Source organism: Takifugu flavidus, chromosome 5 (assembly GCF_003711565.1).
Source record: "Takifugu flavidus isolate HTHZ2018 chromosome 5, ASM371156v2, whole genome shotgun sequence".
Classification (NCBI taxonomy): domain Eukaryota; kingdom Metazoa; phylum Chordata; class Actinopteri; order Tetraodontiformes; family Tetraodontidae; genus Takifugu; species Takifugu flavidus.
This window is the reverse complement of record NC_079524.1, coordinates 8,868,149-8,884,914: the sequence shown is the minus strand read 5'-3', so window position 1 is coordinate 8,884,914 and position 16,766 is coordinate 8,868,149. Positions and strand designations below refer to the sequence as shown.

General features: G+C 46.5%; 1 long non-coding RNA gene across 1 annotated transcript; it reads left to right on the top strand.

The window, feature by feature from the left end:
- Positions 1–3,070: 3,070 nt before the first annotated feature.
- On the top strand, positions 3,071–12,623 carry LOC130525927 (uncharacterized). The gene is made up of 3 exons (XR_008950621.1): positions 3,071–3,172; positions 3,816–3,877; positions 11,989–12,623. It is a non-coding gene; the product is annotated as an uncharacterized LOC130525927 (long non-coding RNA).
- Positions 12,624–16,766: the final 4,143 nt, after the last annotated feature.

Here is a 16,766-nt window from a genome sequence, read left to right as displayed (position 1 = left end):
CAGGTGAAACCAATCAGCGATAACAGGACGGATGGCGGCGTGTTGGGATAAAGACTCGCAGGAAGACGGGCCTCTTGTTCCCGCTACCGCCCAAACTGCGCGCGGCGGCTAGCGCCATGGCCTCGCCACTGTTTCTGGAGGCTGTTAGTGGAGTTTGCACGTTCTCCGCGAGTTCTGTGCGTTTGGCGGTGGTGAAATGATGACTCTAAACTCTTCACGCCCGAAGAAAGAACCACATTCATCCCCACGACTGAGTCCTTTTCTGTCATTTCTTTTGTAGCTTTAGGCAAACGGCTCGCACTTATTTTTCTCACCAGGTTATTTTTGATCCATTAGTCATAAAAGTATTCTTTTCTATTCTGCTACAGACCGCGATGTGTTCACTGTCTGTGCCTCACACTGATAATTACTGCATCAGAACTCCTTCCTCATGGTGAAAGTGTAATTCCCTCGCATCCATATTAGGAATGACGCCGAAGACCCCTCTACAGGTGTCAAACGATTTTAAGAGCGGCGCCGTTGTTTCAAACAGGCGTCACAAAGCTTCTCATGTTCTCGTTGTTTTGGCTACCCTAACCCTAACCCAACTCCATAAAAGCATCCAAGGGCAGCAATTCCACAAAGCAAACAGCCTTTCGCCATTTGCATAATTCCCGCAATTTCCACCAGTCTGTTATGGCCATTTTTTCCCTCATGTGTATGTGACTATTCCAAATCCTGGAGACAGAAGACAAAGCTGGCAAACCTTCATCTTTTTAACAAAGGTGTTTGTTTATAGGGAAGATGATTTGATAAAATTATCATTGATGATTGGAGAGTTTGGAATATTTAAAGAACTCTTCCTGTTTACAGCAGATCTTTGTTTAAAGGATTGTTTGATATTCAGGAAAAACAGCCGCTCAGAAACTGTTATTAATGATTGTTGCTTTCTTTTTTCCTGGCACTTTTAATCACTTTTTTAAAGAAAGTATTCACAGGTCTGTGCTCAAACACCATCAAATAGAATAATCAAGACATCAGCAGAGCACTCAAATAGCCTGTGTGTATGTGTGTGTGTGTGTCTGTGTTCTCATACTTCCTACATACTAAGTACCAAAAGACACATTCTACTAGCATAGTGAGGACATTTTTGGGAAGTGAGAGGATTTTGGTTTAAAGGCCTGTTTGGGGGTTAAGACATAGGTTATCTTAAGGTAATTAGTTGGTTTGTGATGGTTAGAAGAGCAGGGTAACATATACTAAGTCCCCTCAAAGGTAGGAATGTGAAAATGTGTGTGTTCAATCAATCAATGCATTTAAAAGATCTGAGATGAAGCCTCAGTTGAGTTCAGGACTGGAGGGCCTCCGCTCAGATGTCTGCCGTGTGTTTCAGCTTCTCGCATAGTCCTGATCAGAGGTTTGATATTGCTCTCAGATGCTCGAGTGCTTGTTCTGCTTCACGTTTCCTCCGAACTTTGTTTTTAGTTGCCCTTAGCGCACATCTGTGTACATGTGCCGATGGAGTCCTGCAGGCCTGGGCTGTGAAACGCAGACCGGCGGTGTCAACAATAATCGCGTTGCTTTGGGGTTTAATCCCCGGATTATTCATGCAAGACGTGTAACGTACATGCGTGTGGGAGCTCGCCCACGCCAGCGCAAATGTTGCCAGATGTTGTTGAATCCGTGCATTTACCTCCATGATGGCAAACGTAACATCCAACTTCTGCTGATCCAAGTTTGAGCAGATCCTGGGGCTCTTTGTAGCGCGCTTGTAGTCTTGATTTATTTTATGTTGCAGGTGACAGAGTTGAGTTTCATTTTAATCTTTGTGTTTATTTGGCGTCTGTAGTGTTCACCCCTCAAATCTTGGTCCCATATTTATAAATAGATGCTGAATAACGCAAAAAGTCTGCAAAATATTAGATTTTATTTTTGTACTTCTTTTCAAATAACTGAAGGAACAGCATCTGTGATCCAAACTTTGTGAATCAAAGACTTTCAGAAGGCCTCAGGGACTCTCCCCCCCCCCACTTTGACTTCTGTATAGTTCATATACACTATAGTCAGATCGTGAGCGCGGCCTTTTTCAAGTAAATTCAATTCTTCATCCATTATTCATTCACGGGATGAAAACCTCCAATAAATAATTCTGTTTCCTTTTACCCACAATTTCACTATTATTCAGGGAACAGCAGCATTTGTTGAGTAGGTTAACAAATACCCAAAATATCAATTTAAAATAGAAATCAATGCAGCTTTTTTTTGTCCTCAGCAATGTCGAGGCTCCCTAGTGAGGCCGATAAAGGTGCAGAAAGGGATCAAAAGGAAAAACACACCAGGGATCACCTGACTTTAAAGCTACGGCCTCGTTCATTCCTCTGATTGAGCCTTTATTCTGCACACATAATGGCTGGAATCCTTTTCTGTGTGTGAAGCTGCTTGGTTACCAGTAATGAACAAGGTCGGACAGGTTGTTTTCCTCGTGCCTCCTCCTGATGTGCACGTGTGTCTCGCTCCTCATTTCCTGACGCTCTCATATCAGCCGCCGTCATCGCCTCTCCGGCCGATGTGCCATCATCACACGCGTCTCATCTCGGCCCCTTCTGAAGCTCCGCCCGCTGCCCTCAGCACCCCTGTGCCGCCGTTTTGCCCCCCCACCCCACCCCACCACACCCCCTGTCGCCACCCAGTCTTGGCAGCTTCTCCAGCTGAATATTTCATCACCCTCAGCACGATATCAGCCTCAAACTCAGCCCTCAACCTCTGAGTCTTCACTCTGTGGGGGATTAATCTTTCAGCTGCTGCAGACAGCATCCAAACAGCCCAGACTCTCCTAGCCTGCCTCATTAGCATATACCATCCACATGGATAAGCACTTATTCTCTATTGACTCATCTTTGATGACTGAAACTGAAGTCGCACTTCCAGTCAAAGTACCATCCAGTTCATTATGACTCACGCACGCACGCCCGCACACGCGCGCACGTTGAGCTGTTGGGGAAAAGGAGCTCAGAAATACCTCAGCATCAACAAATAAAATTTAAAAAAAAAGACGGCATATGAAGTGTGGAGCGCGGTGGCGGGAGAGGGGGTCAGACTCCATTCCTGCTGTACGGGAGCGCCACATTTGCTCACTCCGACGACTCGTCGCTGTTCCAGCTGGAGAGCATCAAATCTGAAAAGCCAGAAAAAGGTAACGGGGGTGGGGGGCTTAAAAATAGACGAAGAGGAGAATGAATGCGGTGTTCCCATGTGTTTATACCTGTGAAGCACCATAAGCTGTGTACATACTGTACACTAAATGCTTTGCAGATGCGGCTCATACCCACACGCTTAAAAGTGAAGGCGGTAATCTGCCTGTAATACACCAACTACACACGGGCGACTTGGGTTTACTGTATCATTGTCTCCCTCTAGTCCCATCCAGGCTATCCACAGTCTATCCCTGCAAACCCCCGATTAGAGTGATCCTACGACAATTCCTTCATCTTATCCGCCACTCCGCCATCTCCTCCTTTTCTCTCATCTTTAATCTGGGATTACTTTTGCCTCCTGAGCTCCTTGTTTGTCGTTCTGCATCGTTTTTTCTCTTTCTCTTTCCTCTTTCTCTGGCAAAGAACGGAAAGACAGAACGCTGCTGCTGCACCGCAAACCAGCTGTCGCACAATACCCCACTTATTTTTATTCATCCCAAAACAACTCTTAATTAATACTTGATAGATTCGTTGCTTATGCCTCACACTGACTATAGTGACTGTTTACTACATTCAATGCTATTAAAATGGTTTCAAATGCTGAATTAATTGGGTGTTTCACATGTCTCCCGTCTGTTAAAGTGTAGCTCTTACGACAGAGGTTTGATAATTGGAGCAGCTGACACATGGAACCGAGAGAAACGGTCAGTTTTCCCTGCTATATTGTTTATTTTGGTGTTTGCTCATATTCTGCTTTTCACAGCTGTGTTGGACCGATTAGCTGCCTGAATTGGCAGCTGCAGTGGAAGCCTGGCGCGAACCTGCGGCTTCATCCGATTATTCCGACTATCAGAGTCCAGGGGACAAATTGGAGAAGGCGAGCAGACATCTGGGTGGAATCCGGAGAGACGGGACGTGTGTTTATACCGGGCAGCTTTTTGACATCATGGTGGTGGTCGTGGTGGGTGGGGGGGGGGACGGTTTAGAGCCAGAACAGACTCTTTGGACCAAACGTGTGTGTGGAGCTTGTGTTTAGGTGATGTTATAGAACACCAAAGGTGGAACAGAACTCGACATGAAGTTAACTTCAAAGTTAGCCGCAGCCATCAATTATGTCACACTAACGACACACTAACGACCTCTAATGACCGGTTGTTATTCTACGGTGTAAGCGATAGATCTGTGTTATGGGTTGGTAAACAAACCATATTTTAGTCAAATGAGGTGTGTGTGGAAATCGTTCATCACAGTTAGCTTTGTCGATTATTAGGTTACACCCCCCCCCCCCCCCCCACACACACACACACACACACACTCTGCCCTCTGTCCGCTGCATTTACAGGATTGTACAAACGTGCTGGTTGTATTTTAAATTTTACTGCATTACTTGTTGGCGACATCTAGGGCTTTGGCCTATGAGACAAAGAGCAGGTTCTGGTTTACCCTTCGTAAACTGGCGCCGCAGTAGGAGCACGGAATTAACAACAAATATTAGAGTGAAAAACTGGCTTGCTGTCGTCATTCTCACCATTTTGAAGCCTCTCTAGCTCTGTTTTCTCTTTCTTCCTTTAATCCTTTTGCCTAAAAACAAATTAGCCTCTTGACACTGCTGCTATGTATCTGTCAAGACTGAGAAATGCATTTATCCGTTGATAAGTCACGTGTGTGTGTGTGTGTGTGTGTGTGTGTGTGTGTGTGTGTGTGTGTGTGTGTGTGTGAGACTGAGACACATGCCCAAATGCTGCAAGCATAGAAACTGCCAAGTACTGTAAACTACGCATGCGTGATGGATGAATTTGTCATGAGACCTGAGGCAGATGTAGCGATTAGCCCTGCAGACACAACAGGTGGCAGCCTCAAAAGAGTCTGAGCTTATTCATGTTTGGTTTTTATAGGGTGTTATTTCCAAATCAAATAACTTTGCGCGCAACGTCAACACTTCCTATCAATATTTGAAGTGTCTCGATTCCGAAAACTGCTTCACAGCGACAGTCAGGGAGGCAAGTGTTTCTCCTCAAGTAATGGTTGGAATTGTAGTCAGGAGAGTAAAACAATTTAGAAGGACGCTCACTATCTTTTGATTGTTGCTTGTTTGGTTCGGTCAATGGTGGACCAAGTGTGTGTGTGCGTGTGTGTGTATCCTCACATTTGCTGCCTACTGAGGACAAAAGTCCTCATTCTAACAAGTGAGGCCACGTTAACAAATTGGTTACACTTTACTGGCCACCACAAAACATGCTGGTTGAAGGTTAAGACATGGTTTTAACGTTGAGGTTAGAATTAGGTTAGGAGGAGGGAGTTAGTTGGGATGGATGGGTTTAGGGTAAGGAGCTGGGTAATGTATTATGTCTGTGAAAGTCCCTACTAAGATAGAAATGTGTGTGTGTGTGTGTGTGTGGTGTGTGTGGTGTGTGTGGTGTGTGTGTGTGGTGTGTGTGTGTGTGTGTGTGTGTGTGCGTGTGTTTGTTCAGCATTCCTGTTAGGATCATTCTCCTGTGACAGACCACTCTGCCTCATCTCTTCTGCTCCCCAACTCAACTCATTGCGCTCTCATTTCACACTTGACAGCAGATGGAAAAAGAGAGAGAGAAAAAATGGAGCGGAGGAGTGAGAAAGAAGTGGAGAAAAGGTGCTGCAGGACAGTAAGGTGAAAGGACAGGCTGGGTCAAGAGAGGTCAGGGGAGAGCAAATGAGAAATGATGCGGAGGTGAAGGAAGAGAGGAGATGGATGGGACCCAGAACAGACAACATAGTTGCCTCCGATTGCACTCGTTCCTGCTCCCGCTACAGCTTTATCTCCATAATTAAACACATTTGGGATGGTGACAGGACACACATCAGAGAGACACGTCCGTATAATGATGTATGTAGGTGAAGTTTTACAACAGAAAATGCACAAGCAGACTGTACAACAGCAGAGGAGGGAGGGAGGGAGAGAGAGAGGGACGGAGGGAGGGAGGGAGAGGCAACTACTGCGCACCGATCCGCAATAAAATGGATGGAGAGCGTTCAGAGGTATTATGTGGCTCCCAAGCTCGTTTTAGATTGCAGAAGGATTCTGGATGCAAAGAGTTGCTTTGGGCTGACATTCAGAGATGCTGCCATGAACAGGGTCATTAACATAATCCCATCATTCGTTGCATGCAGACGTTCCGGGTGGCAAACAGCAGCGGATGACTGCAGCCTCCCTCCTATCTGACACGGATTTAGCGATGTCTTGCTTTTTCCCCATCGCTCCTGAAACCGCGAGCATTAGCGATCCCAGCGCGCTGAAGCTAACCGTCCTCCTGTATCGGAGGCTCTGCGTCCTCCAATCACTGCCACTCTTGTTGGAAAGGGTCACAAAACCCCTGTTTTCTGCAAAGCTTGAGCACAGCCACATATCATGCATGTGACAGCAGCATTCTGGGATGGATGGGTGGCTTTAGTTTCCCAATTTCACACAGATTATCAACAAAAAATATTTATGCTTGTGTGGAAATTTCTCCAGCAAACTTGAAAATGATGTACTTTCTGGGCGCCTAATTATCGAACAAAGTTTTGTTGATCCTACTGTGGGCGGCATCGAATGCAGCGTTGGCATGTTTGACAAAAGAACTGCTGAGCTAAAGACGGACTGTCAGCACCATTTTCTTTATGTTCTGGGATGTTGCATCCCTAAAAATATACATATATAAAGAGATCACCACTGTCTTTAAGCGTTGGTGACTGTAAAATAAGATCGGTTGGGAGTGGAAGAACTTTTTCCATAAAAAATAAAAAGCAGCATTCCTGATCACTCTTATCACTTAAAATGTTGACCAGTGGACTTCATTATAAAGTGATCCTTTATTGGTACTGGATCTCTGCAGAGATGGTACCTCTGACGTGTGCGTTGTCCCTGCAGCTGTCTGTGGTGCCGAAGGTGACAGGGGCCAAAATTCCAGCCACTAAATATTTACCATCAAATTTCAGGATCAAAATGTTGGTTTGAAAAGTCCAGAATGTGACATTAGGAGGCTTCTAATTGTGGGAAATGGAACACCTGAAGGGAAGGTTCTGCTTTGGATTAGTGAGGAGTAATACTAAAGTTCATGCTCTGGCCTCCAGCAAAAACAGAAACCGGTGATATTTCAATTATTTACTGCCAAATTCAAAAGCCTGGCACGTCTGTGGAGATTCATGTTTGAAATCCTACACACCCGACACGGGAGACGAAGGGATAAATATGTTTTCTGGCAAATAAATAAAACTTATTTGTGCTGATCTACTTCCTCTGAAAAGCTGACCTGGAGCAGATGGGTCCCCCCTGTGAGAGACGGGTTCCGCTCAAGGTTTCTTCCTGTTAAGAGGGAGGTCTTTCTTGTCACGGTTGCCTCGGCGTTCGCTCGAGGGGGGTTCCGGCTCTGGGATGCGTGAAGCACATCGATGAATTGAGCCTCACAAGTGAAATCTGACTAAAGTCGTTTGACAAGGTCATTGTTTTGACTTGACTTGGAGGAAATAGGACAACAATCTGATCAAATCATCACATCACGTTTCTTTAGGAGAAAAAGAAAAGGTAAGAGATGGTCGCTGTGCTCACGTTTGGGAGCAGAAGAAAAGGCGCATTTGTGGCGAGCTTCAAACAACAGTCGGCTGTCTTTGTTCTGGCACTGGAAGCTTTTTCTGAAAGTCTCTGTGACTTGAGAGCTCCCACTCTACCCTGAGCCTTAATCCACTTCAGTTTATGTGAGGGCAGCCTGACAGCAAACCACTTGAACATGGATGTAACCTGGAACCGCACAAAAGCAGGAGCTTCCTTTTTTTTTTTACTTTCTTTTTTTTACATTAAAGTTTCAACTTGACAGGAGACGTGGAGGAAGAGAGGGACGACACCTCCATCAGCTCCGCCAATGTGCTGCACTTTGGCACTGTCTCAGTTATATGAAACAACTAGCAGCAGAAAGCCTCAGATTCAGCAGTTAAATTGCACGATTATCTTTCATGCTGCACAATTAGATGTGTGTTCATTTGCATATAAGCCGAGGGGCTCGAGTGTAACTGAACCAAAAAGAAAAGGAAAAAATCAGTCATTCGAGATGGGAGTCGTAGATCTGGACCAAAAGAGTTTGAGATAAAAGTCATTTCCTTCAAGAAAGTGGCGCACTGACGCTTTAATAGTTGCTAAATGGACCTTTGCCGAAATGGATCGATACACTGGAATCACGATTGCAGCACTTGGAACGCGATCAGAGCCAATATTGCGCACGTGCAAGTCCAACTACCGGAGACGTGGGTGGAGGAGAGGGAAAAACACCCAAATGGATGGAGAGAGGTGAGAGGAAGAGCACCGTGATGGGCAGACATGCCGCGTCTGGGTTCTGTCAAAGCTAGCTTGTTTGAGCTTAAAGAAAAACGTTCCACTGTCGGAGCAAATTTTAGACCTTTGTGGAAATATGTGTTTCAAAGGCTTGACAGAGAGATGGAGATGTCATCGTCCGCTGCGATGGCCAAAGGGAGGAGAGACAACTTTGGCCTCCTGTGGAGCAGCTGAGTGGTCTCAGTCTGTAGTTAAGGGGGGTGTGACGCTGTTCAGACACTTCTTCCGAGGGCTGCGGTTTAATTCCCAGCTCTCCCCATGAGTTTCTTCAGTTCATCGCTGCGTAAAACAGGACACCGAGCGATAGAGCATCTGTGGTGTGGTCCTGCAGACAAGACATGAGGTTCCTCAGGAGGAAGGGGAACAGTGGTGTTACAGGCGCCCTTCACATCAGCATAGAGCAGATGTTGTTTGCTCTAGAGATGCTATGACAGCATAAGCGTGTGGAGCCTGATGGTGGCCACAGTGTAGGAAGACTCTAGGAAAAATTTAGGGACTGAAACGCACTGCCAGCGGTCGTCCGGGCAGCACGCTCGGTCCTCAACTTTAATGTGTCCAGGGTGGCGCCATCTGTTATTCATGTCCCCTCCGACATCCACTTCTGTCTTGTTTTTTCAGGATTTTCTGTCCACCTGCAGACACTGGAAAAACAAGCAGAGGACTTGATTAGTCCCTAAGTAAGCTGCCTTGGAGAGGTGCTTTGAGCATTCGGGCGCCATGACAGGACAGCCTAAGCTACCACCTGCGCCCTACACTTTCTGTAGCGTCCATACTTCATCTTGGTGCTTGGTATCTGTGAAGCACGTGACCGAGGCGTCTCAAAACGCAGCCCGACTCCTCGCCAGTGAAGTTGGCCTGTCCATCATTCATTCCAAGTGCCAGTTTCTTCAGTGCCCACGGGGCTGCGGAGTTGCAGTCACGCGCTCCATTTGCTTTCATTGCCGATCAGGCCTGATCCAGACACACTGGCAGAAACTGGGGAAAAAAAAGAAACGCTAATTGATTTTCCTTCTGTCAAGACATCATTATCGACCCATTAGCATCATGTTACCACCGGCGGGCAAATGAGGGAACAATCGACTTTGGCCAAATCAAAGCGGCTTGTGCAACATTGCTCATCGTGCGTTCCACATCCATCATGGTTTTGGTCCAACATTTATGTCTTATTTGTCATTTTAAGCTGTTTTTTCAGACAGGCTCACGTCTCTGCCAGCGCTTCTGTTTAAGCCCCATCTGGCTTCCATCAAAGACCAATTTAATCAATGCGAGTGATTTATATCGAGACATACGTGACTGCTTCTGTGCCAAGGATGCCGCTGGACACACTTGAACCCAAAAGACGCGCTTGTGTGATGCCAGGTGGACCATTTGTTCAGGCCGATTTATTATGCCCCGTGAGTGTTGCTTCACAAGCTCGTCCACTCAATGTGTGATTGATTCGCTGTTTGAGACTGAGAATGATGAAAAAGCTGAAGAGTAATTTACCTTGTCAGAGTGAGCCGGACATATAAAGCACCCGATTAATGACCAGAGGGCAGGCAGAGCCCGGGGACTAATAAAAAGCCGTAATAATTCGGAATCACCCTCAAAGGAAAGGTTGTAATTCTGACGTGTTAAAGAGGTGTAAAGATATCACACAGCATTACAGGATGCGGATGTCCTGATTTTTGTTGGAAGAGTCTCTGCCAGACGCGCAGTCATTAAATCACAGGAGTTTCAGACCGTGTTGAGTGGCGGCGTGCAATACCAGCGACAGGTGATTTCCCATCATGCACCCTGAGTGGGTGGTAGACCCGGGCAGGAAACCACGGTGGGCACGGTCGCTTTGATCCAGGTTAGTGACTGTGCAGACGATCATGGTGTAGCAGAAGGCATGCTAAGCATGACGGATTCATTTTCCTTCTTGGCACTACGCAGCAAATCATTTGGGACATAACTCTCCCTGCAGTTATATATTAATAACACATGTTAGAATGAGACACTGGCATTATTATCAGGTTAAATATGACTGTTGGTGTGTGTAACTGAGACAGATGCGCCTGGCGGTGGCTGAGAGGGTGATGCAGTCGTCCTTTATCCAGCGTTTGCACAGCAACAGGCTGTTTTAGGAGTCCCTCCTCTTGAGAGCCTTATCTTCATGTTCTTGGGGATCACTGGGCGTTCTCTATAATCCCTCCAGCAAGGTCCTGGTGTCCTCCTAGCAGGACATTCTCTCCGAAGCGAGACCTCCTGGAGACATTTTAATCAGACACCCGAGAGTCTCTTCATTCGCTGAAGGAGGCGAGTTTGGTGAGACACATCACGTCCAATCAGACAGTCAGAGCTGCCTTCGGGCAACTGGCGCTTGCAGAGTAAGAAAGCAAGGCTGTCCGCGTGACTGGCAATCCTGAAAGACTCTCCGAGAGTCTGTCTGTCAGGCTCTGTCGGAAGGCTGGTTTCACGGTCAGATAATGCGTCTTATTTATTTTATATGCTGGAGGATGTGCTAAAATGTCCCCTGCATCGGCTAAGACAGCAGGAGAGCTGTGAGATTGACAGCTAGAATGATACCTGGGACACTCGTGCAAAAACTGAGGGATGCTTGAAATGGGTCCCACGTTATTTATCACAAAAGAATCTCCTCCGACATTGAGCACTGTAGAAACACGATAAGAAAAAGAATCCACCAGAGGCCTTGGCAAAAGAAAAAAAATCATTGGGGATCAATTGTACTTGGGCGCGTTACTTCCAAAGTACTAGAGGCAAACTTTTGGAAGGAGGTGTTCTCTCTCCTGAATAATGATGAGGATGGATTCATCACTTCTCTGACTGTATGACAGTGGATGGCTCAGCAGTTTGTTAAACCCTCGGATGTATCGCTTTCACCCGTGGAATTTTGGGACAGATATTGACCACATACTAACATTTATATATTTAGTCACACAGTGACTTGACAAAGGTTCACAGCCCAAATTGAAATACTAAAGCTGGTGGTCGTGACTTCAAAATACTATATTGTCATCAACCCCAACAATGGGGGCCCAGTATAGACCTCTGGAACACCAAAATCTGAGACATGAAAAAGTATCCAGTTTCAGATAATTAGGATAAATATACAATAGACTTTTCGGAATTTCCTGGGAACAAATGTAATGAAAATGTAATAATTCTGGACATTTTTGCTAATCCACACATTTAAAGTGAATGTTGACTCTGCAGAACTGAGATCCAGGTCCAAAATGTGTCCGTTTCAACAATGTCAAGAGCAGCATTGAGGCCAGTTTAAAATGAAGGATTTTTCGTTGTAAAAGGAAATTACTTTTACAATTTAAACGGTTGACATCATGTTGAGGAATGCAACTTTCAGGACAGAAATATGGCAGCAGATTAAAATCGTCATGTAGATCATGGAAATTCAAACTTATTGAGCGCTCAGATTTGCTGACTTGACGTTATAGTCCTGCGACCTTCACTGAATTCCTCTTTCTTCCACAGGGTCAGACTCTCTTCCTGCTTCAACCACTGCTACAGAAACAGCCTGGAGCTTGCAAACTGGGGACCCGGCAGGAGCCCGTTTGCCAGCAAAGACACGTTGAGAACCATCCCTGGTATTCCACAGTCTCCCCTTTTTTCATCCTGTAAAATAGCGCCGAGTTGGACGGGCGAAAATAATCAACGCTTCATCATTCCAGTCCTTCACAACCACCAAGCATAAAGTAATCATTTACTGTCGCAGGCCATCGGACATTTCCTCGAATGTGCGGCACCACCATTTGTCAAGCCTCGGTAATAGCACGGCCCTGACTGGAATTACATCCAGCTGGACTGATGGAAGCCCGTTTTTTTGAATTCCATCACTTGGTCCACAGAGAACATGTATAGAACGCTGCAGAATGTCTTGCTTTTCATTTGGCAGCCTTATTTTCTCCCATTTAACCACTACACACGGGCTCCATCCCATTTATCTGCCAATTTTAGATTAAATCATTTTGCCCTGAAAGCCTGTTTGTCACGCGGACGCCTGCGGCACAAATTCTGCATTTGTGCAGTCGTGCATGTAAATAAATATCAGGCTTTTATGCATGCCTGTTGTTTGGATGAGTCATGATTGAATAAACATGTTTTGTGTCTCCTAATAATCTCTTTCGATTGTGGCGTTATCGCCTTGGCAACCCAGAAAGGGGAGCGATGGTGAGGTTTGATACTGGATGGCTTCGCCGGCTCATTCATAACCATATTCCCTGGGACCAGCTTTGAACATAAGTGCTGACGTCCGCGGCGCTGATTTGATGTCCACTATTGCCTCTGACGGTCAGCCCGATGAGGGGGATTAAACACGGAATAATCAGGACTTTCCAGGCATTCCCCTCTCAAATATTTGCATCCTGCCATTATAGGGCAGCCGCATCACTCAAGGAAATATGTGCTCCATACATACAACTGAAGCAAAAAATACTGCTGGTCCACCCTCTAGCAGAGATTATAAAGGAAAGCACGTATCTCACACATGACAGGTCTGAAACTGAGCTGTATATATTCTTACTCCCACGTACTTCAGTTTGTACCCATGATTATGACTCGAAAGGAAGTAAAATAGATGGAGATTGCAACGTCACGTGGGCAAGAACATCCAGGGTAAACATCAATTAGTAAATAAATATAAGTTAGAGCCTGCCCATATGTGCTAAAGTGAGGCATCTTCACGTAGGCGAGCATCTCGGGTTGAGCAGAAGGGGGCGTCCAGGTGAGGAAAATCCATCCGTGGGAGAAGGGAATCATGCTCTTTAGACATCGGTTCCAACGAGGACGTCGCTGTTGTGGGGAGGTTTTTGTGTTTGTTGATAGAGAGGGAAGACGGTGGGAGAAAAAGGTAGAACGGCGTGTAGCAAACGCCCCACGCCGGAGATAAAACCAGGTCGAGGACAAAAGCCTGTTGCACACAGCTATCACTGGCACTAATTCTGAAAATCTCTGATCATACTGCAGCTTTGTGAGCTTGAAAACAGTGGTGGTGGGGGGGGGGGCGTGTAATTGGAGACCTCGAGTTCACCAGCCCGCCTGCGACAGAGGAGATGGAAGAAGAATAACGCTCATCACCGCTGGGGTGTGATCAAAGGGAGTGCTCGTCGTGTGATGCTGCGGCGGCCGTTCCACCCCCAGCTTCCATATCAACCCTGCCGAGACATTCAAGGCAACGTTCATGCAGATGTCGGGACGAGCCCGGGATGCTCTCGCACGTCACTCAAGCACATCACAGAACACAAACCTTTAGTCTGATTGGCTACAGGCGCATTTCACATTCACGCTTTCAATTTGCAGGATTTTCAGAGCAACGCAGAGGTGCTTTGCCTGCGTCAGCCCCGTGAGCCTCAGAACCCGACCATCCGGGTCTGCAGTGAGTTCATCAAATAAAGTCAACCAGAACAAAACCCCAGCTCATCCGTCAAGACTCTGCCAGGTTACTCCACCCCTCCGGTGCTGATGTCAGGGCCACTTATCAGCATTACCTACTTATACCCTGTTTGCCACGACTACCTGTGGATCTCTGTGGCCCCCCCAGATGACCAGACACAATCAACTTAGACTGGAGCACCTGTTTCAGATTTGAAAGCTGCTTATCTGGCTCATTCACCTCCGATGTCACTGCCATTTTTCAAGCTTTTAGTCAAATTTAACCCAGTGTGCCGCCGGTTACAGTCAGCACTCTGCTGCGCTGCCCAGCGTGATGGAAAAAAAGAGTTTGTCTGCTCTCCTCCTGCAAAACGGCCATTTCAGGCACTCGGCGCCGCCATCATCCGTTCACATTGATGTGCCTTGTTCTGCGCCCAAGTGTGATATTTGGTGATCTATGTCCTCCAGATCCCTCATTTCTGAGGCCGCACCTCCCCAATACTGCGCTCAGGGGGGTTCATTAGTCACAGACAGCGGCTACCGCGTAAATGCAAGATTTTACTTTCGTTTTTGCTCCGTTCTTGCCCTTTCCTTCATTTATTTCCACTCATCCATCCACTGCATGAATACATTAACACACACTTGCATATATTCCTCACACCGTCACCGCGCTTCCTCTGCAGCACTTCTCCCCTTTAATTCACCTTGCACCGGGTGCCATTAGACAGTGATTAATAGATAAGAGTACATTTTAGTTTTATAATACCTCCGATAAGGCAGAGTTGGAGCCGTTTTAGCTGCAGGTTTTATCTGCTTCCCTTTATGGGCGCCGCTTATCAAACATTACTCTCCAGACGTTTAAGTGGATTAGGCAAGCTTTAGTCCAGAGCGGTTTCTCTTCCGGACTTTTACAGAGTAATGTCAGAGACGACGTGATAACCCAGTCTGAAACATCCCTATTTGGGAGTGAAAGAAGGTCCTGTGCATCGAGGGGGGTGCTCGAACCCCCCTACAAACTGTTTCATTTGAATGCATCTTATTTCTGTTCAAGTGCAGCGACAGGGGCACATTTTCGAGACATGAAATGATCCAAGGACCTGGCATTTATGGAACAAAGAATTACAGTTTTTCAAAGTCCTGTCGAGTCCAATCAGGACTGACCACTTATTTGTTACCCGATTCTGTCTGGTGAAAGCTGTCGAACGACTGCTAAATGAGCTTTTTGTGCCTGGAGTGGGGCTGGAAGCTAAAAATAAATAAATCAAAAAACAAGCAATGTGCTTTTGGAGGATGGGGGTCATTTCACAGCAAAGGGATTGATAATTGATTTCCGCAGATATGCAGCACTTTAAAGGTATCAGTGGGAGATGATATGAGCCGCATCCCCAGGAGTGTCCTTCTTAAGGACTCACAGCTCAATTCTTCACAGAGTGTCCTAATACTTGAGTGAGCGCCCCCTCAGTGGGCCATGGTAATAATGGGCGGGGAACGCAGGCCTGAGCAGTGCAAAAGCACAAGCTACAGAGCCACCAAGCAGAATGGCTGCACTTTGATGAGGCTGCAGATCTCAGTACAGCTCTGAAACAGAGACGGATCATTGTCACACCTACAATAACCGTTTAATACGATTAGGATCTGCAGCCCGGAAGGCCCGAGGGACCGGGAGCAGATGGTTTCATGCCGTCTGTTCAGCTTGACGTGACATCATAAAGACCGCGACACCGGGAGATTGGAGACACGTTCCGAGAGCATCTCCTCCTCCGGCCGCCTGTTGTGCTCAGCGCATATTCATTTGCATCCCGTTAGGCTGATCTCCTGACAGCTGGTGTGGAAAGGCAGCTCGGGAAAGGTTGCTGACAGACATTGAGGACAAAGGTGGCATTTCGAACGTTTTGGGTTTTCCTTCCACCATCCCTGTAGCACCACTCAATTTTACCCTTTTTAAAAAAGGTTTTTGGCAGTTAAACATTTCCTCCTCCATATCTCATGAGGGGTGAAGGGTTAATGGTCTGCACTCACCTCACTTCCGATGATGAAGACCCCTCTGGAGTGGGCCGCCCATATGATAACAGGTGCGGGGTGGCATTTCGACCTTGAATACCAGGATCAGCATCTCCTGGCAGCTGGGCCGTGTAATGATTTCACATATACCGTCAGACTTTAATTACAGGCTCCGCTGGGGCGAAAGTGCCCCTCACCCACCCACCGCCGCTGATGCATCGCTGCTCAGGAAGACAATTAGTATGACAGCGGAGGAAAGTAAGGGGCCGATCGATCAGTACGGGTAAATCAATGGTACTGATGCGAGCGGGAACGACACGAAGGGATGTACAACTGTGAGCAAAGAGCCGCAGGAGTGTCAAAAGGTGGTTTGGGGGGGATTCAATTTAGCCTGTTGAGGTTTTAGCACGGCCTCATTGGGGTTCCAGGCTGCGGCCGGAAACTTTGACTCATGTCAGGGCACATTCATCACACACATTTAGAGGTAGATTTAAAGATGAATTACCTGCTGTTTCCTGAGGCGCTGGCGGAGGACGACTCAGCCTTCGGGATAACTTCAAGCAAAACGGGAAATCATTTCTTGTTTAGCACAGCAGTCCAGAGATCCAGAAGTTTCAACGGAACACAAAACCTCTCTGTGATGCCGCTAAATTTCAAAAAGATGCATCTTTCGCTGATGAACTCACCGCGGTTCATCTGAAGTTGTTCCATCATCTTATTGGTGATGTTCATCTGAGCATTTGCACATCTTTCTGAGAATAACTGTGCTGTAACTCCATTCACCAAAACAAGATTTATGCTCCAGAATAACCTGGGTTAGCTCACAGAAAATGAACCAAAACTGAACCTAAACTCTTGAAACAGATTTGACAGAATCTGAA